Source organism: Triturus cristatus, chromosome 1_1, assembly GCF_964204655.1.
Source record: "Triturus cristatus chromosome 1_1, aTriCri1.1, whole genome shotgun sequence".
NCBI lineage: Eukaryota > Metazoa > Chordata > Amphibia > Caudata > Salamandridae > Triturus > Triturus cristatus.
The window spans coordinates 1,075,411,306-1,075,437,959 of NC_140579.1; the positions used below are offsets into that span (position 1 = coordinate 1,075,411,306).

The 26,654-nt window shown below is 48.2% G+C and overlaps 1 long non-coding RNA gene across 1 annotated transcript in view; it reads right to left on the reverse strand.

Annotated features, from left to right (window-relative positions):
• The window catches only part of LOC146871570 (uncharacterized), an 80,863-nt gene extending 57,271 nt beyond the window's left edge, over positions 1-23,592 (reverse strand). Inside the window, exon 1 of the long non-coding RNA XR_014981022.1 lies at positions 23,541-23,592. This is a non-coding gene — a long non-coding RNA (uncharacterized LOC146871570). The remainder of the gene's footprint in view (positions 1-23,540) is intronic.
• Between the last annotated feature and the right edge of the window lie 3,062 nt (positions 23,593-26,654).

Genomic DNA, 26,654 nt, shown 5'->3' on the forward strand with positions numbered 1-26,654 from the left:
CCAAAAGCACGGCGAAGACCAAACCCACACCCCCGAGAAGGAGGTCAAACTGGAGTCAGAGCTTACGATTCTCAGCTGACTGCTTGACCAAGTCCTCCAGGTGTGGCCCAAACAACTTGGAACCGACAAACGGCAACATAAGCGGGACAGACTTATGAGAGGACTCCGCCTTCCAAGACCTCATCCAGATATGACGACATGCAGCAATGGAAGTCCCAGAAGCAGCCTCCACTGCACACAAATTATCAAAGGAAACGTCAGAGAGGTATCGCACCTTCAGTTCCATGAGAGCCAAGAGAGAGGAGGCACCCTCCCCCTCCTGCCATAGAAGAGCCAGAGCCTGAAAATCCTTCAACAGGGACTGGATCATATAGTTGGAATAGGTCGTAGCCCGGACAGCAAAGTTGGAAGCTTCACAGCCCCATGCATACTCTTGTCTACAGGGTCAGAAGGAAGGGCATCATAGGATAGAACCATGCCAGCCATCAAATTATCAACCTTGACCGACTGAAGGAACTCTTCGTATTTGTCAACATCCCGCCACTCATGGGTAAGTACCTTGCGCACAGCGCCATGCAGGGGCAAAGAGTCTGGATCAGGCTGATGATACTGCATGAAAAAGTCATCCTCCAGGACATCCACCAAAGGAGGAGTGAAACCCAGATTGCCTCTGACATGGCCAAATAAATCAGAGAGCTCCGCTCCCTGGACAAAACGACCATGCACACAATGCTCCTTCTCGGGGTCCACAACATCAGGCAAGGGAACAGGGTGAGGCACCTGAGCAGGAGGACCGTCTGCCTCCCTAGCCCTGAAAGCAGCTACAAGAGCCTAATTGATAAGGAGGCGCAGGGCATCCACAGTGGGGTCAGTAGAGCAAGAAGCACCTTGCTCCATGACCACTGAATGTAGAAGACGGGCACCTCCTGCAACAGACTTGTTATGAGGAAATGAAGTCCTGCGGCCCGAGCTCTCGCCGGAGGTGCCGCAAGCAGGATGTGCACGGTCTCCACAAATAGGAGCCAGCCAGGTGGGGAACACCCATAGAAGTGGCACGAAGGCAAACAGGCAGAGGACTCTCCGTCCCACAGCCTGTAAGCCTGAGAGTCAGCACCGGCTGAAGCAGGGCGCAAAGGCAACAACGGAGAAGAAGCGGCTGCTAAAGCAGGCTGCCGAAAAAAACACAAGTAAGCCCATAAACACATACCCAACCACCCGCTGAAAGCAGGGTGCTAAGGGAAACAACATAGAAAAGCGGTCGCTAGAGCAGGCCGCTAAGAAAACATAAGTAATTACAACAAAAAATGTCCTAAACACTTACACGACCTCCCGCTCTGCTAGGCACATGGAAACTGACGAAGGCAGAAAAAAAATGAACAGGATGTCTTCAGGACGCACTTCCCCCTTTATGCACACCAGCTAGGTGGCGCCATATTAGGGGAAGTGTTAAAACTCTGCTAGGTATAGGGTTTCTGTGGAGCAGATGAGCTGCTCACTGTTAAGGTATGGGATGGTGTGGTAATGTCCATTTAACCAAGTTTGGTTAGATGAACATTCTTTCCTCCCTTGTCGTTGTGTCTCTTTGTTTTCATTGGTCTGTGTACGAGCATTCCATTCTCTGTGGGATGTTCTATTCAGTTTACCTGTGGCTGCCTTTCTATGTGGATGCTCCTATTAAAGCTCTAAGTGAACTCCTCTGTGTCGGACCTTTACTACATTTTGACGACGAGCGGGATCTGGCAGGAGCATCCACCTTTCAAGCATCGCTGGAACAATTATTCGGGAGTCTACATTGAAGCATAGACATATTGAAGGACGGAACGATTGTTCCACTTTCTCTGGATGAATTTTCATGCTGCCGCTTTCCCTTTCATTTTGTGGTGTTGCGGTAAGCTTTTAATTTATTTGGTAACTGGGTGTAGTGATGTGCTCCGTTCACACTACTCGGGTGAGGGATCGCTCACCACCCTGGTTAAGCCTGTTTTATACATTGTGTCGTATAGGTCTTGAATAACTTTCCAATTGTAGATCTAGTTTGATGGTGATATGTTGAACCTGTTCAGAGACGTATGCTAAGTTATCAGTCTTTTGTAGCTCTATTAGTACATATATATATATATATTCAAAATAAGGAAAAAAAACAAAGGCAGCATCATCACATTAACATTCCACTGGTGGTAGACTGGCAATGCATTAGCATTAGCAGGATATAACACACTGTTACGCTCGTGCATCTGTCCTCAAGACTGAATCTTCGAGAGTGTTACCTGGCAACCACTACAAGCCACGAAGTATTGTCTTTCGTAATACTAACATTCTTATGTTTATGATTTTCTAAGCAACATTCAATTTATAGAAACGATTCAACAGTGCCATCTAGTGGTTATGTAAGGAAAAGGAAAGCTCACTTGATAGAGACACGGTGAATCGAAGATCTGGATTCCCTGGTGTTCTGCAAGCAATTACTTTTCAAGGATTCAACTCCGTATCAACCCACTATTTTGGCATATCTTTCCTGAGAATTCTGCCTACGCTAACCTTTTGATACTGTGTTGCCAAGCTACAGCATACCTTGGAGACACCCTGTCATTTCAGCTATTCTTCATGAATCTGTGAAGTGTTTCCTGGATAACGCTGCTATTTGAAGCTATTCTTTTTGAAAGTGCAAGTGTTTCCTGGATATTAATCACAGATCGCCTTGGAGTCATGCTGTTATATGAAGCAATTCTTCTTGGAAGTTCGGAGTGTGTCATAGATTTTTGCTCTGTTTCATTAAAAAAAAAATCTATAATTTCAACATGGCAAGTTCAAGTTGTGGTAATCCTCCACCACCATTTTTTAAAGGTCCCAAAAAACCCAGCATTAAATGGGACAAATGGCTTCGTCATTTTAACAACTACTTATTGTCTATAAATGGCGCTACATTTTCTCCACAAAGGAAAACAGCCTTACTCCTTAATCTTATGGGTAATGATGCTGAGGACATTTTTGAGCATTTCTCTGCTTCAGCACCCCCACACGCAGTAGAAGCTGGGGATTATGACTGTTTTTCTGAAGTCCTTGATAGATTAAAGAAAAGATTTAAGGAGGAGCCACACATAGTCTTAGAGAGATTTCACTTCTACACTCATCATCAATTGATTGAGGAATATGTGGATGCTTATGTTTCTACATTGAGACTTTTGGCTGCTGACTGTGCGTTTGGCGCTGAGGTTGATAGCTATATCAGAGATCAGCTTATAATTAGTTGTTCAAACAAAAAGATACAAGAACAGCTCCTTCGTCAACGCAATCCTTCTCTCCAAGAGACTATTGACATTGCTAAGAGTGTAGAACGTTCTATTAGTTCTGTCAAAACGATTAATGTTGACTCCACTGTTGATGGAGTAGCAGCATTATCTGTTAAAGATAGTCACAAAACTAGTTTTTCCAGAACAACATTTTCTAAGCCGATTACTCCATATAATAATTCTTTTTCGAAAATGGGGTGTAATCGTTGTCAATCAATCAATCCAGGCGCGTAGCTAGGGGGGGGCGGTGGGGGCGGACCGCCCCAGGCGGCACTGTTTTTAGGGCGGCCGCTCAGCACTGGTGGCCCGTTGCGGCTGCGGCGGCCTTTATAATTTATTTAGGGACAGATTTGACTGTCCCTAAATAAATTATAAAGTCAGCCGCGGCCGCAACAGCGCGCGCGGCCGGCGGCCCAGTTAAAAGTTAAACTTGTCTTCAAGCAGCGCGGTGAGCGCGCTGCGCACTGCACGCACCTGACGCTGACCAGCAGACCTACTTGTTTGTGGTGCGCCAGTGCGTCAGCGCCTGCTGCAGTGCTGCCTTGCCATCATGACGTCGGTCGGTTCCGGTTCGGCAAGACTAGAGCCAGGACTTCGTATTGGTCACCCAGCCTGCTCCAGGGCCTCGCGATGAGAACGTTACGTAGTGGTGACGCGTCACGCGCTTCACCACTACGCACTCGTGAGGACCCAATTCTGTGCTGCACAGGTCGGAGTCGGATTGTCGGAGAAAATAAGTTTGTTTATTCCTATTCCCCTTTCCTGACCCCTGCAGCTGCTTATCGCATCAGGCTCAGGCAAGCAGAATTAAAGTAACTAAGGGAGGTTTGCTGTCACTGACAAAAAAGCGCATTCGCTCTGTTTTCTGTACTAAAGTAAAACTAGAACTTCGGGCACAAAAGCAGGTATGTTTTCACTTTAACAAGACAGACTGCAGTTTTTCTGGATTTCACTTAATAACTCAGGATTAATACAGGATTACTGTCACTCTGACAGAACCGCACCCCCTGATTCAGGATCGCACTCAGTTACAAGATTGTGGTCACTCTTGCCAGTAGAAATACTGCTGCTCTCACACAATTGCTACCACTCTGGTAGTATTGTAGATGCTCAAGTAGGGTCGATGACTGTGGAGTAGGGTTGCCGTCCGTGAGGCATGATATAAGTCACTACGACAGGACTATCCTCACCCAGGCAGGGCCCGCAGTCAGAACCGTATATATCTTCCTGAAATTCACCAAATCGCTTTCCTACTGTTACCATTTGCTCGAAGTTTTTGAGCGTGCTTAGCTTACTGCCTGGCATGCTCAATCTATAAATTTTGTTTACCTTGCAGTTCATATCTATGCCCCTTTTTCTCCAGCCAGCTAAAGGGCTCCTTGCTGCTTTTACTCGGGAGCATCTCTAGCTGCTTCTTGTTTGAACCATAAACACTGGGGCGTGATTATTACAGTGACCGGGAAGGATTCCAGCTTCCCCCGGCAGACTCGCTGCCTCAAACCACATTGCACTCACTTGGGTAGGATAGGACTCACCATGCAGGGTTGCTGTCACTGATTGAGACAGGTACCTCCACAGACGGTAGTGCAGCTGTTGAGGCACGAGTTGCACAGGAATCTTTATGGGAGTGCATTCATTCTATGACAGAGCTGTTGACCCCTAGGGCCCTACAGATCCTCTGAGGTGGGGTTTCGTTTTCTCAGCCAGGATTGCATTCTTAAACACGGGATGCCCGGCAATTGTTTTTAGACCTCTGTTCTGTTGGGAAACCCAAAATTATCATCACTGCCCGAAGACGCAGATTATTTACTCCAGAGCGAGCAAGTGCTAGATATCGAATGCTCCATAAAATGGATTGTTCATGGCTGGGTGGGGAGGAGGAGGTGGGCGTGGGCAGTCGCCATGCCTCATTCAGCCTGGTGCCCCTTCTGCAGCACCTGGACCAACGGATGCGCTGCCATGCTGTACTAATGGCAGACTTTGCTGTATAGATGCTAAAAACCTGAACACTGTGTTTAGAAACCCTGGAACTATTACTAGTGAGGATTATCAATATTCAGTCCCTAGTGCCCAGACTATCGAAAGTGCTTCGATGCTGAACAGGTTTCATTTTGTGCGCTATATAATCGCTAACTAACATCAGCATTGTGGTTAGGTGCTCCGAGACAGCTAATAAAATGAACCCTGTCCTCGCTTTCATTGTGGATAAGAGTGTGAAGAGGGTTGCAGTTTTTAACCGCTCTTCACCTGTTGTGACTTGAGTGATCGGAGCAGATGTGCTGCCGTCTACAAACTGACTGCTGTGCACATTGGAGGCACTGGCACGGTGACACAGAGTTCGACTAGTAGGTAAGAGAATGTGTTACTATTTTTTTTCTTTTAAAAATATGTGCAGGCCCAGCAGGACACATACTTCTGTGCACGTCATTTAAACAGTTTTTATCCTTCTCATGGCCGATGCAGGACACAATATGACAACGCAATTCAGAATGCCCAGATAACGCTAGTGATTAATGATCCTGCTGGAGAGCAATCGTTTGTCTGTTGGTAGTTTTTAAGTGCAGATGAACTGTATTTTATGTGGATAGCTCAGTGGGTTACTGCCTTTGTCACAGAGATCCTTGTGTTACTTGCAGTTCAGAAGTTACAATCCTAACATAGGACAGTGACCAATGAACTGTCATCAAAGAGCTGCATACAAACATGAATGGTATCGTTTTTTTTGTTTTGTGATATAGTTAGAGCTTCCTCAGTCTTTCATCATTCTAATGTTGCTAAAATGAGTATGTTTGAGCAGAGATACATTTTTATCAGTAAAGCTGATCCCCATGGAATACTCTTTTAAATCCTAAGGTTGTGTTTCCCCAGACCAAATCCTCTCAAAATATACTGCCCACCAGTATGGATGACATGTGATTCCTACACCTTGTAATCCTCATTGGCTTATGTGACATTCCCTGTAGACTGATTTACATACTTGTATGATTGATTGTCTCTGTATAATGTGTTTGTGGTGTAAAGTGCTGACACACTACACTACACTGATATGAGTAGCGCTAAACAACAAATGCATATGAGAGAGGGGCTACGGAGCGATGAGAGGCACTGGTGGAGGGTGGCAGTGAGGGAATCTGAGGAGGAGGTAGTTGGAGGGGCTGTGGAGCGATGAGGGGCACTGGTGGAGGGTGACTGCAGGGCTCGAGTCGGGGTACCAGGCGGGTGGACGGTGTCCCCTCACTTATTTTAACGGGAGCTCGATTACTGGAGCAAATGGAGCCACACATTTACTCTTTGGCATCTCTGGGGCGAGATTGGAGCTCATTCAGAACGCTGCTCACGCGCTGGCTTCTCTGATGCAATGGCATCTAAGGGGTGAGCGAGGGGAGGCAATGAGTCTGATGGTGCAAGCCACTTTCGTGACATTACTTCCTGTTGTGACGTCAGCGTCCCCATACTTCTTTTTTTAGGACTTGTGCCCTGGGTGACAGTGAGGGAATCCGAGGAAGAGGTCATGGTGTGGAGGGGGAGCTAGGGTGAGATGAGGAGCACTGGTGGAGGGTGGTAGTGAGGGAGTCTGAGGAGGAGGTCATGAGGGGGAGAGGCTGCAGAGAGATAAGGGGCACTGGTGGATGGTGGCAGTGAGGGAGTCCAAGGAGGAGGTCATGAGGGGGAGGGGCTATGGGGAGATGAGGGGCACTTGTGGCGTGAGGCAGTGAGGGAATCTGAGGAGGAGGTCACTAGGGGGGCCATGGAGGGACGAGGGGCACTGTTGGAAGGTGGTAGTAAAGGTATTTACAGAGAAAGAGGTTATTAGTGTGGCGCCAAAAAAGACTTTCGCATCAGCGCTAAAGCCGGCCCTGTCATGGCCTTTCTGTTTTTGTTTATTTAATTAGCAGTCGGGTCATAAGGGCTACTGTGGAACATGCTTTAAAGTGCTGCTAATTATATTTACTGCTATATTCAATGTTTTAAGTTTTAAGGTGATTTTACTAATGTTTTTACCGGGAAAAAGCAAAGTGGAGCTCGATAGTGTCTGATATGGGGCTGGGGCCCAAGGACAGCTGTGAGAAAAGGTGCACTGGAGAGAGGAGTAGTGGATAATCAAGCCTGTAAGGGAGAGCGTTGCCGAGTCCGGGGTCAGCTGGAGGTAGTAATGAAGAGGGATCCTCCATGAAGGCTCAAACAGATGGAGCCTGAGTAGTATCACTTGCCTGATACTCCCACCTCAAAAAAATCCTCTTCCCATCAAAGGAACATTACATGGAAAAAGCACTTTTTGTGAGTGATAATATTTAGGAAAAAGATTTGGAAAAGAGTGAGTTTTACTGGTCCTTATAAGGCTAAGAAGAGATAAAGGAGGGCTCTGAAGCAGGCCTGCCCAGACATATATGCGACAAATCGAGCCCGCAGTGGCCCACCCAAATGCACCCTTGGCCCACCCAAATAAAAATTCCTGGAGCCAGGCCTGATGTGTGGCAAAAATATTTGTGCATGTTTGTTATGTGGCATTGCTCTGTGGTGGTGACTGTTTTTAAGCTGCCTCATCTGGAGGCATCCGACTGGGCCTCAGTGGGTTTATCCTGCTGGCTACGATGCATGCTAGTATTTTACAATGAACATTTATGTGCGATGGGGATAGTGATATGTATGGTTAGGGTTGAATGGCCACACAGTGTTAAAGATCCTCAACCCTTTACGTTCAAAGAATGGGTGAGCACAGCTCTAAACGGTTTGAAGCTGAAAGGCTCTCCACAGAGAAGAGGCATGGGGCTTCAAAAAGCATTCCATAAGCGATCAGTGACTGGGTGTATAATAATGTTAACAGACAAATCTTGTGGTTCCAGCATCTGAGCAGTACTTCCAAAATTAAGACCCATTACACACATTAAAATCCCACTCCACATTGAGGAAGAATGTAACAGCTTGGACCCAGGGGCTTAGTTGATCCTCGACCATTTACATTCAAACAATGGATGTCTGGAGCTGACAGCATGGCACTCCACAGAGCAGCCCTGCCCTGGCACTGCCTCCCAGCCCGTGTCTCTCTCGGCAGTGGCTCCCTTCCTGTGTCCTGGGTAGACTTGGGGGTAAGTTACAGGCTCAGCCCACAGGACAGGCGGCTCTCAGCTTCCCACCATTTGCTGCACTTCCAGCCCATTAGGAAAATGAAGACCCCTCTCCGGTTGCCCGAGCGGCTAATGCCGTTTTCTGGAAACCCTCCTCATTCTCTTTATCACTCCCTGGCCTCTCTCCCTCACACTGGCCCTCCTCATTCTCTTCCTGTCTCGCCTGTTGGTCGCCCCCCTAAGTATGTGCATCTACAGTCCCTCTACCAATTTGCCTGCCTCTACTCCTTCATTACCTCCCGCTGCTCTCTGACACAAGCCTGACCATGTAATTGCACGTTCTTTTTTCTTCCTGCATCGCGTCCTCTTCCATGAGGTTCCCTCCCTGTCCGGAGTGTGTCTTGCTGTGCATTGCCCTCCCAGGTTCTTTTGTGTCCTCCGTCCCCAGACGTGAACCAACCCCTGCCATAGAGACCCTGGCTCTGGCTGCCACCACTGTGGAGTGCTGCTGGAGGCTGAGTGAGGTAAGAGCTAAACGTTTTCAGAGGGGATATTTAGTGAGTGGCAGAGTGGCAGCATAGCTGCCAAGGTTTCAGATGTGTGACATTTTCTCATAACTTCAGTGTAATTATGATTGACATTTCAACGATTATGAGCATAGCTCCCAAGGTTTCAAATTGCTATGTGTGACATTTTCATAATTCAATTGTAGTTGTGAGTGACATTTCAACGACTATGAGTGACACTTCTTTGCGAGCAAAACTCAAGCAATGAAGACGAGGGAAACATATATATATATATATATATATATATATATATATATATATATATAAGTAATTACACCCATTTGAGCAATGAGAAACTCTAAGAAGACTAAAACTGGTACAAATGTCTGCGGCGGCGGACTCATAATTGCAATAAAATTATGAAAATATCACACCCAGCAATCTGAAAGCTTGGCAGCTATGCACTTTGAGGCTGCTATTTACCAACTGACGTTGGAACTACTCAAAACAACAATGTACAGTAGAACTCTTCTTACTGTGTATCATCTGTGACTTGTCCATGCACATCAAGGGTTGGATCTCTTTGGCAGTACCCCCATATAAGTCATATAGATTGCACAATTTTCTTCTCTAATGTATAATTCAGATGTAGCTTACTCAAATTATTTTAACTTATGTTGGTAATAGATTTTAATGGGCACATATAACAGGGGGGCACAGTAGTATAGCACAATACAGCCCATCCCATAATCTCCATGATTATCTCATGTACATCCAGGGTTCGATTCCCTGGCTTTACATCCCTTAATTTTCAGTTTGATTGTTATTGTCTTCTTTAATTTAGCCATAATGTATGTGTGGTATTAGTTTGGCAATATATTTAAATAGACACACCTAACAGCATCTCATGTAAGTTTAGCATAATGCAGCCTACCTGGTATGCTCAAGACTCACCTCTGTACATCTACTTCCTTTAATCTAGATGTATTTCACTTAAATTTTAGCAGCTGACAATCACACTTAACATGCTTGATGTCGTCTTTGTCTTGTATCTATTTATTTGCCCTGCACATTTCTTTATTTCGAAACATTGACCATTCTTGGCCGACATCACTGTGGTTTAATATTTCTTGTTTCTTCTGAATATTCAAGGAGTGCCGCAGCGCCGGAACAGTTTGTCCCGGGTCTTGGATAGAGTTGAACAAGTCCCCATGGCCCCCACAACTGTGTTTAAGGAGTGTGATCATAATGTGTCGGCCCTCCCTGTATTTTAGCTTTGGGCCCCCAGGCAGGCTGTGCACCATGTGTGTGCTGAGGCTGCTGTGAAGGAGAGATGCACTATTACAAGCTGGTTTTGGGTACCAAGAGCACACGTCTTTTCATTCCCAGGGAGTTGGTTGCTGCTGCTTTGAAGTAATGACAGGGAGCGGCCCCTGGATGTTGCCTTTGGGCCACCAGAGTGGGCTTTGTATCTGGTCTGTGTTGGCAAGGTGGAGCTGACTGACCCCTTTGTGCTGCGTTTAGTTTTAAGGGCACACAGTGAGTCATTCCCTGTGAATAATTAATTTGCTGTTTTTGAAAGATAAAGAATCACAGGCTTCGACACTGTTAAGTTGGTTTTGGGTCCCCAGAGCACATCACGTTCGTGCAGGTCCCCACTGCTTTAATGGTGGGACCATGATGTATGGTCATTTAATGTCAGCTGTAGATGAAGGTTACATGAACAGTGTCATGTGTGTGCATGTTTGCATTGTGTTGAGGGGATTACCAGGTAATTGTTCACGCAGCTCTCTGATGGATGTCATATGAGGTTTTTCTGAGTCCCCAGAGAGATCATGCAGTCTGTGTGTTCTCTTTTGTACTGCCAGTCACCGGTGTATTCAACTGTGTAGCCTTGGACCGTGTCATGTATGTGCATGTAACTTGCATGATCAAGGTAACTATTCGAGGCGATATTACGTTTTTTTCGGACCTCTTTGAAGTGCATGCCCTCCCGCGGGGGTGGGGGGGTGGGCGGCAATCTGAGGGATAGCCCCGGGCGCCACAAGCTCTAGCTACGCCACTGTGTGCAGCCCCCTCATTACCCTTCGTGACACTTACGGCTCTTGGGTAGGAGTACGAGCTGTGCAGCCCCTTCATTTCCCCTCGTGACACTTCTGGCATTGGGGGGGGGGGGGGGGGGGAGCGGGAGTGGCACGAGCTGTGCAGCCCCCTTCATTACGCCTCACTAGGTGGGGAGGGGACTTCAGTGCATTTTAAATCACGTGTAAGAAGTTTCTTTTCTAGGTTCTCACTCGTAGGGCATATTTCAAGACTAGCGCCTAGAATCATTTCAAGCATGTGTGCGCTGTACACATACCCTTATCTCACGTGATAAGACACGTAGAGGTTGCACGTGTCTGGCTGCAATGGTAACACTACAAGTCAGTGCACAGGTCAGACTCTGCAGATTCCACACAGGGCTGAGGTGATCCTGGGACCACCTTCTTCTCTTCGTCCACGACCGGGTCGCCGTCACACTTTAGCAAGGCTTGTTATATTAGTGCCAAAACCACTCAATAAATAAAGATAGATTTTTTAATTTCTCCAGTCCTGTTTAAAATGAGTGCTCCATCCCTGTTTGTTACACACAAACAACATTCTCTTCACGTCGTACCTTTTCTGTATCAAAATGTAAGGTTTTCGGTTTTGGAAACATTTTAACGTGAATAATGTATTTTTAGGAGATTCTCGCCCTGCGTCCATACTACATCTAATCTGTGAGACCAGTGTTCCGTTCAGCGCAGCAAAGGGTTGCCCAAGATCACACAGTGTGGAGTCCAAACCGGACTTAGTAAGTAGAGCATTGTGTATTCTGACTTGAGATTATAAATGTGCAGCTGCCAGTGTCCTCGTGTTTTAAAGGTGACTATGCTTAACTGTCAAAATTTTACTTTCCTACATCTGAATGTACAGCCAACTCGTAAACACATTGTCGCAGGAACAATGTATCGTGATTTCAAACAGCTTAATGGTGGCTTAAGACATAAGGAAAATATAAAATAAATACAGACCCAAATGCGTGATATTTCCAAGCAAAGGACACGTTCCTTTTACCTTTTGGGCCTGTGATTGTGCTTCACGTATGTTCAAAGCGCCTTGATACACTAACTTTCAGTCAATAAAAGATATGCCGATTCCATTTCATGTTTGGGTGGGACTGCCTGTCTCTGACACACTGTTCATAGTGCCAATTTCGGCAACACTCAGTTCTCATACAGCAACATACATAAATAAACCACACGACACATTGTTAGTGGAGAAAATTGCTGCAGGTTTATTTGCATAACAAATATGCCAACATCGCGGGTTATCTTACGGGCGATCTGAGGGCAGGCCAGCCCCCATGCTGCCTGCCCGCCTGATGAGCCAAATTACACCGTGGCTGTCGCCAATCGGTGGTTGCCAGTTTTGGGAGGGGCCACCCCTCCCATCAGTGGACCTCCTGTCCATGCACTGAAAGGGGGGCAGAGCGTTCCAGTCCGCCCCCAGTTGCTCAGGCACACAACCGTCCGTAGGACTAACGGGGCGCCGTCGTACTTCCAGGGGACAAGCTAAGACATCCATGGGTATCCTTGGCTTAGCACCCTTAATGTGCTGCTGCATGTACTACCCTTCTGTACCTTGCAGACTCTGGATCGCCCTGTAACTCCTCCACAGCTCTGGGGGTGGCCACCGTCACAACCAGGGCCCCCCACCAAGGTAGGCATCTTACCTACATCCTGCTGATTCCCGGGCCTCTCCCAGGACCAGCCAAAACCAGTCCAAGCCTATACTGGACAGGATGCCAGCATGCCACTTCTAGACAGGTGCCCCCATCCTTTCTCAATTCCCTGTGGACTTAAGACTGATAAAACCAACCACCCCTGCAAACTTACACCAGGGGGAATGCAATTCTGGCAGCAGGACCCTCCTATCCTGGAAAGTCAACTCATTGCCTCAAAGCTGTCAGACCCCGGTGATGAGAGAGGAGACCCCCCCCCCCCCCTGCCCGGGCCGCTGCTTCTACAGAAGCTTTTCCAGTGCCTGAACACTTCACCACCCCTCCCAGGGTGGCTTCCAGCTGGCTGTCCCCTTAAATGCCTTGGGTTTCCCATCGCCCCAGTTGTAAGCATGTCCTGCTGAGTTTGCAACTCGAAGGGGGGACCCAGAATCCGTGGTACCTGGCTCGCCCAGACCTTCATGTATTTGCGCCCAGGATGACCTAAAACAACTGGTATGGTGTTGGTTCACTGTTAACCTTCCCTGGCTGAAGAGCAATAGCTTTGACAAGCCACTCCTGACAAGATGTGCCAATGCGGGTGGAAGTAAATGTTAACAAGCCTGCCTTCATTCCTCTCCCCTAGTTATTTGTGTATAGCACTTGTCGGAGTATGTCCATCACATTCTGGCAGTCACCACCCCAGGTGACGCCTTGCCCTCCCAAACTTCTGTTAGTATACCAGGGAGCAGACAGGCAGTGTGGACCGGAGGGGAACCAAATGTATGGATACCTGCCCTTTCTTGAGTACTGGAAATGTCAAGTGTCCTTCACTACTTAGTAGCCTATTTGTGCTTAACCCAGGGGAATTCCCCAAAATTTAGCCCATAGCACACTCGTTGGATGACAACTTCCGCAGCCTGCATTGCTGCCAGCCAAGGCTAACGGTCGGGAGAATTTGCCCATGTCATTGTTACTCAACTCAATGGTACTCGTTTCATCGACCTCAGAAGGACGAGATACTAAGTGGACCTACCAGGATCTGAACCTGTAACCAGAGGTCGAACCCAAGCCTCTTTCAGTTCTGCCGCTCCACATGCCTGAGAACATGTATCCCAGGGCAGACTTCAGGCACCTTAACCCATACTTGGACATGCCTGAGCTAAAAACCCATCTAAAAGGCCTGACAACCGGCTAACCACCAACATTGCAGTCCGAATGTTCGCTGACTACTCCCAAGGAAAATTCGCTTAACTGAAGCAACTGGTAACATGCCATCAATTAATCAATTTAACCTTAACTCTAACTGCAAAATGTGCTCTGGTGCTTGTCCGTATTAGTGCTCCCTCCCATCCCTATCAGCCCTAACCAGGCACCATGCACCCTCTTGGGACTGGCACACTCACGCCCCCGCTGACAGAAAGTGCCTATTCGTGTGTAGCCCATAACCTCACTTTTATCACTGATGGTATTCCAGGGTATGTGAAGCTCAGCTAGCTCTACGCTGAGTGCGCGTTATACCCTCACAGGTATGTCTTTGCCTATCCCGTTTCTGGCTGCAAAGTTGATGACATTGCCAGCCCCAATCCCGGGCGAAATAGCAGGAAGCCATACTGCTACCCATGTGCTACTGCTGGTGCTAATGATGGTACCAATATCACCGGTAAACTAGACGCTGTACTATAGCCTTAGAGGGCCATTGCAGCACCATCTTAAAGTCCATGGCTAACCTACTCACAGTATGGGTGAGGCAAGAGAGGCTATCAATTTAAAGCCCATTTAGATGATCGTTAGATAGACACAACAGGGAGTGAAACTGTGAAAAGAGGTAGGGACCACCACCACCACACCCCGCCTGTGAATCAGTCCAGGTTTACTTTGACATGTGCGGTTGTGCAGCCAAAGTTTGCCGGCATCTAACCTGTGCAGTGTCATGTTCTGTGCAGTTCCCCTCATGCTTCCACTGGGCACCTCTGCCTGATGTGCGTGACCTAGGTACATGGTCCCCTTACATGATGACAAGATGAAGCATACAAACCTGCCCCCAAACTCAGCGGAACACCCACATGTGCGAGCTAGCCACCGTCTGCAAAGCATGTCACCCATATAGTGTTTTACTTTCTTTTGCTCGGGGGGGGGGGGGGGGTGGGGGTAGTCCTGTCTAGAGGTGTGTGTATAGAAAAACATGTGCCCTGGAAGTACCTATGATATGAGTACAAATGTCATTACTTCATAATACCTGGTGTGTTTAATAAAACTAATAACAGGTCTAACAAGTCAATCAGGCATCCTCTGTTTACTTTAGGCCTGTTGGATTGAGGGGACCCAGTGAAATATGGAAGATATCTCCCTTGGCATGCCATCCTTTTAGCACCATAGTTACAGCTTTTATACACGTCGCTTAAATCGTTGCCATAATGTGTTCAAGGCTAATTAGTTTGAGTTCTGCTCTTGTCAACATCCCCTCTAACCAACAGAATTGAGTAACCACTCACGTTTGTTTCTTGTACAAGTCGTCCCCGGTAGCCTGGCACTATTATAGCAAATGAAGCTTTTAACAAACGTACGTTCAGGCCTGGAAATACTGCCAAAGGTAGCCTCACCTTAGTACCTGTTTAACCATTAAATAAATACTGTATAAGGGAACAAAATATTACCAGTGCACCTCGCCATAGGCCTTTCATCCTGTCGTTATATATAGGCTGTTGCCTGTTTGAGCTGCAACCTCTATGACTATTGCATTTCACTGCAACTTGTCTGGAGATGACGGATTAGCAGCAGGTCCATGGGAATAGGCCATGAGGCGTGGCATTGCATAGTACCAGTGACTTGGCTGTGAGGAGCTGCTTTACCACTGTTGTTGGCACCTGTAGTGCGAGGTTCGGCTGCCTCCCCAATATAATTAATAGGCACAAAGTAAAGACCCTCATGTGTACATGTGCAAAGCTGCTAGGTTGGCAGTGGGCAAAATGCCAACATTCAATTAATGTCATTACGGATCCACAATTGACTGTCCTACCCGTTACTAAAGAACTCTTAGGAGACAGACCTTACAACAATGTGCTCCTGGGTTTCTCGCTATGCATCAATGAATAAACCTAATTGTGCCAAAAGACGGCAGAAGGTTCAATGCCGTAAAGTATGATAGGTGGCCATGATCCATGATAGTTCCCGGAAAGTGCGATGCTCGCAAACCATACATGGGGCAACCAGTTGCACGTTGCCAGCTACTATAGAGCGGGGTCTGAGTTTGTAGAGCCTCCCCAACCCAGCTGATCACATTGTGACTGGAGTGTGTAAGAATGTGGGTTTCTGTTGCAGTAACCCCCCCCCCCCTTTTTTGCCTAATAGCTGATGCACTTTTCCTTGTTGTGCCCTGGGCTCCTGCCAATCAGGTGCCCAGGGCCTGTGTTCCTTCCCTAAAAACTGCCTAACAGCCAAAACCCAAATTGGCAAACCCTGGCCACATGTCAGCCCCTGGTAAATGGTACCCTAGGTACCCTGGGCCTTGTGACCAGGAAAGGCCTCTAAGGGCTGCAGCACTCATTGTGCCACCCTTAGAGGCCCTGTACCCTAACTCACACACACTGCTCTTGCAGGCTGAGTTTCTGGATACAAGACAAAACAGACAGTCGACATGGCACACATCCCTGTGTGCCATGCCCACAACCTACACTGCCCTGGCATACATCAGCCACCCCTCTAGCTGGGTGCCCTATGAGAGTGGTGTGGGCACAGAGGCAGGAGCCATGTGCCCCTACAGTACCCAGGTCCATTCCTGGGTCCTGTAAGTGCAGTGCTGCCATCTAAGAGTACATCTTGCTGGGAGCTTGTCAAACACGAACTCCACAGCACCATAATGGCAGCACTGAAGACTGTGAAGTTTGGTATCAAACTGCTCAGCACATTAAATCCACACTGATGCCAGTGTGGGATTTAATGTACCAAGCACCACAGAGGGCATCTTAGAGAGGCCCCCTGAAACCTAAACCTACAATCCACGTCTGTTCTGAGGCTGCCTAGGCTGCCACACAGCAGACATGTTGCTGGACCCCTGGGTAGGAGAGCCCCTGCTCTCCTGGGTCTGCAACAATGCACATTCTGGGCAAGGTGCTAAATCTCCTCCCCCAGGATGGGCAGGGGGAAGCTTCAAAGGCATGCTGCCTATGTGAGCTTCCTCAGGCCATTGCAACCCCCCACTCTGGCGGGAAGCTTGGCCGGAAACCCCAAATGAGGACAGGGGATGTGCCAGCCTGCCAACCCCACCCCTCAGGTGGGGGAGGCGAGGTGAAGCACATCTCCGGGCTCTCGCCATCTTGAAGATGGGAAGCCCTGCCCAATCAGGACTAGGCTACTGCCCCCCTCTCACAGGAGAGAGGCAGGATAGGGGGTGTACCCACCCCAGGACAGGGACCCATTGGCCCCTGCCCTTCACCTACCTGTAACACCCCTAAATCTAGTATTTAGGGGCACCCTGAACCTTCCTTCCCCAGATTCCAAAAATCCAAAGAAGAGCTAGAAGAAAGAAGACCTGCCCTGCAGCTGCTAAGAAGAGGAAGACACCAACTGCTTTGGCCCCAGCCCTACCGGCCTGTCGACCCTCGAACCTGCTCCTGCTCCAACCCGGCATCACTTGTGGCCAGCAACCTCACAAACCCCGGAGGACCTGGCAACCTTTTGACTCTAAGCCCACTGGGACTCCCATGAGTAGAGGCTCTACTCAAAATCTACTTCTAATCACTGGCAGCAGCCCGGAACCGCAAACCCAGCACACTCTGCACCAGCCAAGCCTGGCCTGTGCCGGAGTGAACAAAGACCACGAGGACGACCCCACGGCGAGTGTGACCCCGAGTCTGGCACCCAAGGACCTCCCTCGACACTCCTGAAGAAGCCTGCAGCCTCAGAACAAGGGGCCCCCCCAACCGCAATCAACAGAGGGTAAGATTTCCCGGCACCCGGCGCCCCCCTGTGCCCAATCCCGGGGTACCTACCTATCCTCCAACTACCCAACTTACCTCTCGAAGTGGTGGGGGCACCTGAAGAATCCTCGCCCCGAGCTTGCAGTCTTTTTCTAAACCGGAGAATTCCCATTGAAATCAATTGAGCGCCCGAAGGCTCAAAAGCACCCTGCACCCAGCCGCCCGAGTGGCCCTGGCAGTGCAACCTCTACACCTATATACTTCCTCACTTGCCCTGAGTAAGTGACCAGGAGCCCAGCTCCCACAGCCGCGTGGCCTGCTAGTCAGCAGCCACCAACCAAGGCCCGCCTATCCCTCATAGGATAACATTGGGCCTAACTCTCTCTGCACCTGGCCGCCCTAGTGCCGCTGGGAGTGAACAAACTGTACCTACCTGACCCTGGGGGACCCCTGAGTCTATGCCCAGAACCTCAACTCTGCCAGTCGAGTACTTACCTTTAAACCGATAACTCAATTTTCTTCATAGGGTAACATTGACTGGCTTTTTCCTGAAATTTCTTCTAAGTGTGGACATTTCAAAACTAAAAATATTCACCAAAAATCAGCCGAGTAACGAAAGCGAAAATACTCAACTGCTCTTTGGTGAGCTCCCAGTGCTGGATCTTGGTGCCCAGCACTGACTCTGAAAACTACTTACAACTGTACTTACCAGTAACCCAATTTTCTTCCATAGGAAATCATTGACTGTTTTTCTGTGAAATATCTTCTATCAATTTCTGCAATCTTTAAATATTCTTTAAATATCGTATAATATCTGAAAACGTAATTACTTACCTGTTTTGGATAAAGGTCCCAGTACTGAGTCTAGGCACCCAGTACTGGATTACAAAAGTAACGAGAACATACTATACCTGTAACTTGAATTTTCTGCCATAGGGAATCATTGACTGTTTTCTATTAAATATTTTCAAAGTGTCAACTTAAAATAGCAAAATATTGTCTAAAAATCATCACAGTAATTAAGTCGACTTATATCACTTGATTCCAAGTACTGACCCAGGACTGAATCTAGGATCCAGTCCTGGAATTCCAAAAGTAATCCTAAAAGTAATCTGTGGTAAATAACAAGAAACTTCCATTGAACTCAATGCATTATTGTGTTTAAAATAGTGTTGCCAATTGCAACCACTTGTAACTGTTTACAAAAGTCAATTGCATATTGCAAAAGTATTTATATAAAGCATCTCATTCTGAGAAAGTATATTTTAAATCCAATTGTTGGTTCTAAAATAAAACAAGTATATATTTTTTATATATAAACCATTGGCCTAGAGTTCAGTTATTGAGTGTGTGAGACCATTTGCTGACTGAGTGTGTACAACAAATGCTTTACACTGTCCTCTGATACTGCCTTACTGCTCGACCAAGCTACCACTTTAGAGAGTAAGGTTATATCTAACTTTAGCCTCTGCCAAGCCTTTGGGGACTGTGGACTCTGTACACCCTTTACCAATTTGGGGACAGTATATACAGAGCCACTTCCTCACAGAGTGTGCCTTTAGTAACCTCAGAGTAATCATCTGCAAGTGGGTCAATGTGGCAGGAACCACTCTAATCTAGCACAACCTGCAGGGGCTGCAGTTGAGATTGCATTTAAATTTAGTTTGCAGAGATTTTGGTCCCAAACCACCCGAAACTGGTGGTGGTTAGATGTAAGAGTGTTTGCTGAGATTTAGGCCCCAACAATGCAAGACTGTCACTGGCCCTCAAAGGAAATTCCCAAAACATCTGTGGACCTGCCTGCCACCTCTTTAGGCTCACACGCAGCGCCAGCTGAGACATCTCCCTCCTGGCCTCTGAACCAGCTCTGGCAACACAGGCCACCTGATTACTTGGGGCCCTGGTTACTGAGATTACTAATATATTTTTGAGTCTCTAATTCTTGGTTTTCTTCGCTACACACCTATGTACGGACATCCAACGCAAGCTAAGCTCTGGGTTTTGTACAACCCCACAAGTTGACCAACAATCTATCCCCTGACCCAATGGTGAACATGTTATAAAGAATTCTTTATCGTTGGCCGCCCAAGGAGCATCCTACGCTGGGGATATGTAGGCATCGCATGATTTCTTTTCAGTATCTGTATTGTTCCTAATATCCTTATTTGTGCTATTCTACCTCATGTCAGACTGCCTGCGAATACGAAAGCTGGGCTGGCATCCCCACACCAGCAAACAGCCAATTCTATACAACACCCGGGGAGCCCTTAATAAAAGGCGAGGATGGTGGAAAGGCACAATATATACAGCGGCCTCCTCAGAAGGAAGGCCCCCCCAGCTCTTCCCTTTCCATTATAGGCAAACCACCAGCACCGCCGAATCCTCACTCTCAACGCCAATTAACGATATAATGCCATAATCATCATAACCTGTTGGGCTTTTACCTTAACATCCTACTCTTAGCAACATAATGCCTATGTGTGGTAAATTGCGGCCTCTGTCACTGCCTCAAGCTACGTACTACAAAAGGACACTACACCCACAAGCCAAACTTATTGGGAGATAGTTGCCTCAGTAAATAAACAACAACTGTGGCTCCGTTGTACATGTAATGGTTCTGGAATGATGAGGCTGTGTAAATCATAATCAGTCACTTTGAAGCTACATCCCCATTACAACTGTCTACAAAACTACACTTTATCACCGCATTGCTCCAATGCGCACCCAAACGCGAGCCACCGTCGACACACCTAGCTGACAGCCAAAATGTGACAAAGCACACAACTTAAAGGAATCACCCTGGGAAACCGAGTAACTTGGAACGTAAAATTCTGGATCTTTGTTTGCTTGTGGACAACATGTGCATCGGCTCCAAAACACACGTGTTGCCAAAGCTCCCCCAGCCTGTGTTGTCCCACAGTGCCCCCCATCCAGGCAAATGCCATGACACATCACTCATCTCCCCTAGATCCTTCGTTGCTCGAGTCACCTGGGCCACGTGGACCTGAGTGAAACATGTAACCAAACATCCCAATGAAGGTCTCCCCCCCCATAGCAGTACCACTGCCCCAAACTCAGGCCCTTACCGCGGAGTGAGCGCCCACCAAATCATGAATAAAGAAATGAAAACTCGGGTGAAAAGGGGGGGGGGACAACAACAGCGCGGCGGTGCCATCTGGTGGCACAGTCACCAGATGGCCCCCTGTCAATGCATAATTTGCAAAGGAGTAAGTGCCTGAGCCCTTGTGATGAGGCCACCGCAATTTGCACCCCACTTTGCCACCGTCAGCGCTGCCCATGTCAGAGGGTACCCCTCTACTAACCATCACACTGCTACCAGTGTAACAATTCAGACGGGTCGATCCCCCCAAGCTCTTAAGAACTGTCTGGGTGGCAGGTATTAGTTGTTTTGCACATGTGTTGAAATATCAAACAACTGATTTCTACTCATTTTAAATGTGCAGCTGTCCTAAGTGCCGGTGCCCGCTTGTAAGTGTTGGTGCCGAGCCCCGGAAAGCACCTGCTCAAATTAAGAACTGCCCCCTATAGGGTTTAAAATTACTTAACTCCGTGCATAACTGGAGCGTGCTATGCGCCATCACCCACAAATTATTTCTCCCAACGCCATCGGGCAGACGCCACCTGGCAATGTATTACCCTGTTCAAAAGTTAGTGAAACTACCGCCACCTTCGCTGAAGAGCCCCCGGGGGAGGGGGGATAGCACTATGAACGCCATGCTTACATTACAGGTGAAGTCAGGACACGCCGAGTGAGTCGTCCTGAGAGCGCATGACCAGGTACTACCCTTCGCTCCAGAGTAAGTCTGCCCATGCCCCGAATTGCCCAGTGAGAGTGGCACCGATGTCTTCTGTCCGTTTATTTTTTTTTGCATGTTTAAATAGCGCGAACTCGTCTCAAAGTATGGAGTGCTTTATGAGCACCGTTTTTACATTACACCTTCAGGCATGGGAGAGTAAGTGATTTGCCCAGAATCACTAGATGTGAACGCGACCTCAAGGCACGAACCCTGGTTCCCGTACCAAAATCGGCAGCATGAACTAGACCCGAAAGTATGGGCCGCATTTTTGAGCACCGTTTATTTTTTATTTTTTATTAACACATTCAGGCATTGGGAGCGTAAGTGATTTGCCCAGAATCATTGGATGTGAACGCAACTCTGAGGCTCGCACCCTGGTCCCAGCACCAGAGTCGGCAGGGCGAACTCGACCCAAAAGTATGGAGCGCTTTCATGAGCACGGTATACATTACACATTCAGGCACGGGGAGATTAAGTTATTTGGCCAGAATCACCGTATGTGAACACGACCTCGAGGCTCGAACCCTGGTTCCAGCACCAAAGTCGGCAGCGCAATCTCGGCCCAAAAGTATGGAGCGCTTTCAGGAGCAGTTTTTTAATTACACATTCAAGGCACATGCGAGTTAAGTGATTTGCCCAGAATCACCATACGTGAACGCGACCCCGAGGCTCGAACCCTGGTTCCAGCACCAAAGTCGGCAGCGCGAACTCGACCCAAAAGTATGGAGTGCTTACATGAGCACAGTTTATACATTACACATTCAGGCATGGGGAGATTAAGTGATTTGCCCAGAATCACCGTATGTGAACGCAACCCCGAGGCTAGAACCCTGGTTCCAGCACCAAAGTCGGCAGTGCAAACTCGGCCCAAAAGTATGGAGCGCTCTCATGAGCAGTTTTTTCATTACACATTCAAGGCAAGTGTGAGTTAAGTGATTTGCCCAGAATCACTGTATGAGACCGTGACCCCGGGGCTCGAACCCTGGTTCCAGCACAAAAGCCGGCAGCGCGTACTCGACCCAAAAGTATGGAGCGCTTACATGAGCACAGTTTATACATTACACATTCAGGCATGTGAGAATTAAGTGATTTTCACAGAATCACCGTATGTGAACGCGACCCGAGGCTGGAACCCTGGTTCCAGCACCAAAGTGAGCCATCTAGCCAAAGGACCACATCCTCTCTGGCCATGCCGGAAGAACAAACCCTCGAGGGGGGCGCGAATGTGCAGTAGAACGTCGCTGCTATACCTCTCCCCCAGGTGAGCCTCCGAGGAGAGCATGCTGCACGCGAGGCCGGGGTGAAGATCTGGCCCTAACCCGGGCGAGACCGGTAAGGCGCGGGAAAAAGCTGGAGCCCCACAGGCCCAACCCTGCATTCCAGAAAAGTGCCCCGGGTGAAACCTAGTGACTGGAGGAGTCATAGCTGGCTGCACGTGCTGCCCAATGGAAGCTGTTCCGCTCGTCACCACCCCGCAGTAGGTCATGAGGCCAACAAGCGGGTAGGGTGGGGTATAGCTCATCAAAGTAGAGACAGGAGCTTTGATCCTCAGGCCACGACTTCCCTGTATGAGCAGCTTGGGACCCGTGTGGTGCACCCGCTCTGCTCCTTCTACGATGCGGACCACACAGGCAGTGTGGCCAGGAGGAAATGCCGGCGCGTAGAGACAGCGAAGACCTGCAAGGCCTTACATGACCGCTGAGGCCGACCCCGTGGGGGTTCCGCACGAAGCGATTGGGCCCACCGCGGGACCCAAAAGTCACAACCTCTACCTCCCGGGAGCGATTGTGGAGAGAATACCACGGTATTCGCTGCAATCCCCCCATGCACCAACCGGCCCCGCAGCCGGGCTCGGCACTCGTTCTGCCATGCATCGGCAGCGGAGGGGGCCACACGCCTCCTTCCTGCATCGGCAGACCCTGACAGGTCAGCAACGAAGGGGGGGGGGTGCCCAGGCTGCCCTCCCTCCCAAAGCAACAATGGCCGCTGTGGGCCGAGGCCCCGTATAGGCTGCAGTCAGTCATCCAAAGCACACCACAGGGAGAGGAGGGGACGCACCGCAGGGTGAAAAAGCTGCCATGTGCCCCCCCGGGAGCTGCTACCCTCGGCCCCCTGGCTGATCGCACCATCGGCACTGGCCGGGTTACGGAGTCTTGCCTCCACCGCCAAGGGAAGTGGAGGGGAGGGGAGTCGATGACTCACCGCATTGCAGCTCCTGGGGAATCTTAAGGCACCTCTAAACAGCGAGACGGGCAGCAGACAAGAGGCTGCACTGTGGGCGGGGGAAGGTATTTGTACCCTTGACCTCCCCCCCCCACGGTCGGAAGTGATGCGGCCGACTGACCCCCTGGTCACTAGACCGGGGGCACTAGTGTGCTGACTAGTGTTCCTTCCTGTGGCACTAAGGCAGCCGCCCTGTTGGAGGGTCCCCTACGTTGCCCCCGGGCAGCCTTGGCCTTCTGTACACCGCATGCCCTGCTTAACACGACACACACTTCATGCTAGCCTTAACGTCCCTCTGTGACGGACTTCTCGTGACACTGAGACCTCCCGATTCCAACTCTCAGAAAATGTTATTAAAGAAAGGTTTGGGGAAGCAGAAACCACAATAAAATGTGCCCGAGAGAAGAGGCCAAAAGGAACTGATCTGGGAGCTAAACAACTGCATCCTCGGGGATGAAAGACACAGGGAAGACGGTAAAAGCGGATTAGGGTGGCAGTAAAGGAAGCTGTTAAGTTTTATATGGGCACTGGGCGTGGTGCACGGCTGAGGAGAGGAAGAGGCGCCCTGTGGTGCAAGAATCCCCTCATCGCTATCGGACTGCCTATCTATTTATGTCTATCTGTGTCTCTAGTTATCCATGTGTTTATCGAGCTCTCTACCTCCTACGCTCCACTTCTCACACCCCTTGCTGGCTACACTCATTTCTGAACCTCCACTCTCTTCCTAGCTCTGTTTGTGACTGTACCTCGATTCCATATGTTTCTGTGTGCCACCCACTCATAATATAAGTATATAAGTCTGGATGTTATTGGTACCTTTCAGTCTTATAAATGTGTGTTTATGTATCCCCACCTTTACACTCAACTTCTGTGGTACCCATATCGGTCTGTGTGTCTATCTATCGCCATGCCTGCCTCTATTGATCTGTCTCTGTCTATCTAGCCCTCTTCCTTGTTTTACCTCTATCACTTAAACTATCGATCTGCCACAATCTGGCCCTGAGTAGTGCAGGACTCGCCCTCTCTTTGAATACGCCTGCACGCCCTGCTCTTCGTGCCTTCTCTGCCTGCCGTGCACATACAGTCTTTGTACACTGGGCTGTGCTCGGCTGAGACAGCGAGTGGGAGGATGGGTGCAGCATTTCCAGCTGCCCCACCTTCGTCAACAGAGTTGGGTTTAGCAACTGTAGTTCTGTGCCAAGGGCATCACCGTCAGTGGTAATTAATGGGCACCCTGCAGCTTAGCTGCCATGTACTGGGCAGTCTGCGGGCATCAAATAACGTGCAGCATTAGCACATCTGTGCCATAGAGGCTATGTGACTCACATTGTAATGGGCATGGCCATTTGAAGGCCACCCATGCCATTCATTGCAAAAGCCAAAACTGTAAAAGGGCGGTAATGACTGATAGAAAACGTATATTTGTACCTTAAACTGGGTATTCTAGTCAGTTTGGGGTCTTTAATTACTTTAATAAATGACAGGAGACCAGTGCCATAGGCTACACATGCCAACACTGTCAAAGGACTTTAATTAATGGCTGAAAGTAATAGGGCCAGGATATCATGAATAATTTACCATAAACTTTGATGTCAGGAGACTGTGCTGCTTGGCTGAACACTTGTAAAGTCCAACGGGCAAGACCTATTAGCTATGGAAATCGGACCATAGTACATCATGTAAATATGATTCATGTAAATTCTGAAGTACAGTGAATTTACTCGGTTCCCGTGTTAGTTACATTGAATTTACAATCTCAACCTCATTAAAAATAAATCCCTTTAAATGCCCCAGCAATCTGCCGCTCCCGCCCTGCTCCGTTATCTATATATACATCCCCTCTGCTCCTCGTTACGGTGCACTGCTTCCATACAAATGCTCCTGCTGTAATAAAATGTTCTCTGGCAACACTCAGGGGACTAAGTTGAGCTACATCAGCTGCCCAAAACAAGCATTGAAAATGCAATAGGTCTCACCTTTCATTAAGTTAAAGCCATTTGCTTTGCTAATGGTATTGTATAGCAAAGCAAATGGCTTTAACTTAATTAAAGGCGAGACCTATTGCATTTTTAATGCTTGTTTAAATAAGCAAACACCGGTGAGGTGGTGGTCTCTGGGGCGCAAGCGGGCGCCTGCCCAATTAATACAATAGGAAAACCCCTTGGGGGTCTTCCTCAGGACTAAAAACCAAAAAGGGGGCAGCCTCCAAAGGAGAATCCAGGATCACAAAATGAGCATCCTGTGAAATATCATCAATGCATATTCCAAGGATAGATTGGAAAGGGATCCACGTCTGAGTTGGTGCAGCAAGATGTCAGGGCCTTGGAGAGTCTATGACTAGGTGGTCTTTATTTATTTATTTATTTAATGCGTTTTTATATAGCGCGGACTTTACCCGAAGGTGTCAGAGCGCTTCACAATAGCAGCAGTAATGATACATAAGGAGCAAAAATACAAGTGAGCATGTTACAAAATCAAACGGTACGTTACATGAGGCAATAGTGACAATTGTGCAAGAATCAAGGGCAAGCAAAATACAAGAGGTAGCAAACGATACGTTACAAACGGAAAAAGTGATGTGTGCAGATTACAAGAGCATGCAAAGTACACCTAGAGGTAAAAAGTAAAAAAAAAGTTTTAAAAAAATTGCAATAAATGGCCGACACTCAGAACACTAAAACAGAAGTTACGTTACATGAGGCAGTGGTGGCCATAGTGCATGTATCAAAAGCAAACAAGATACAAGAGGTAGCATACGATACGTTACAAAAGGAGAAAGTGACATGTGTGCATGTTACAAAAGCGATCAAAATACAAGTAAAAGTATAATACTGCAATATATGGCAGACACTCAAAACACAAAACACACTGGGAAGGCACTTCTATAGGCATGGAGAACAGAATTTCCTATAATGGAAGGACTTCCTTCAGAAAATATAGGGCGTGAATTAAATTTGGAAGTGTCTTTGAAGGAGGAGAGATTTGAGGTCAGTTTTGAAGGCCTGGGAAGAGGTGGTGGTCCGGAGCTGAGGCGGAAGTGAGTTCCAAATTCTCACCGCGTTGCCTGAAAAGGATTGGGCCATCGATCTTTCC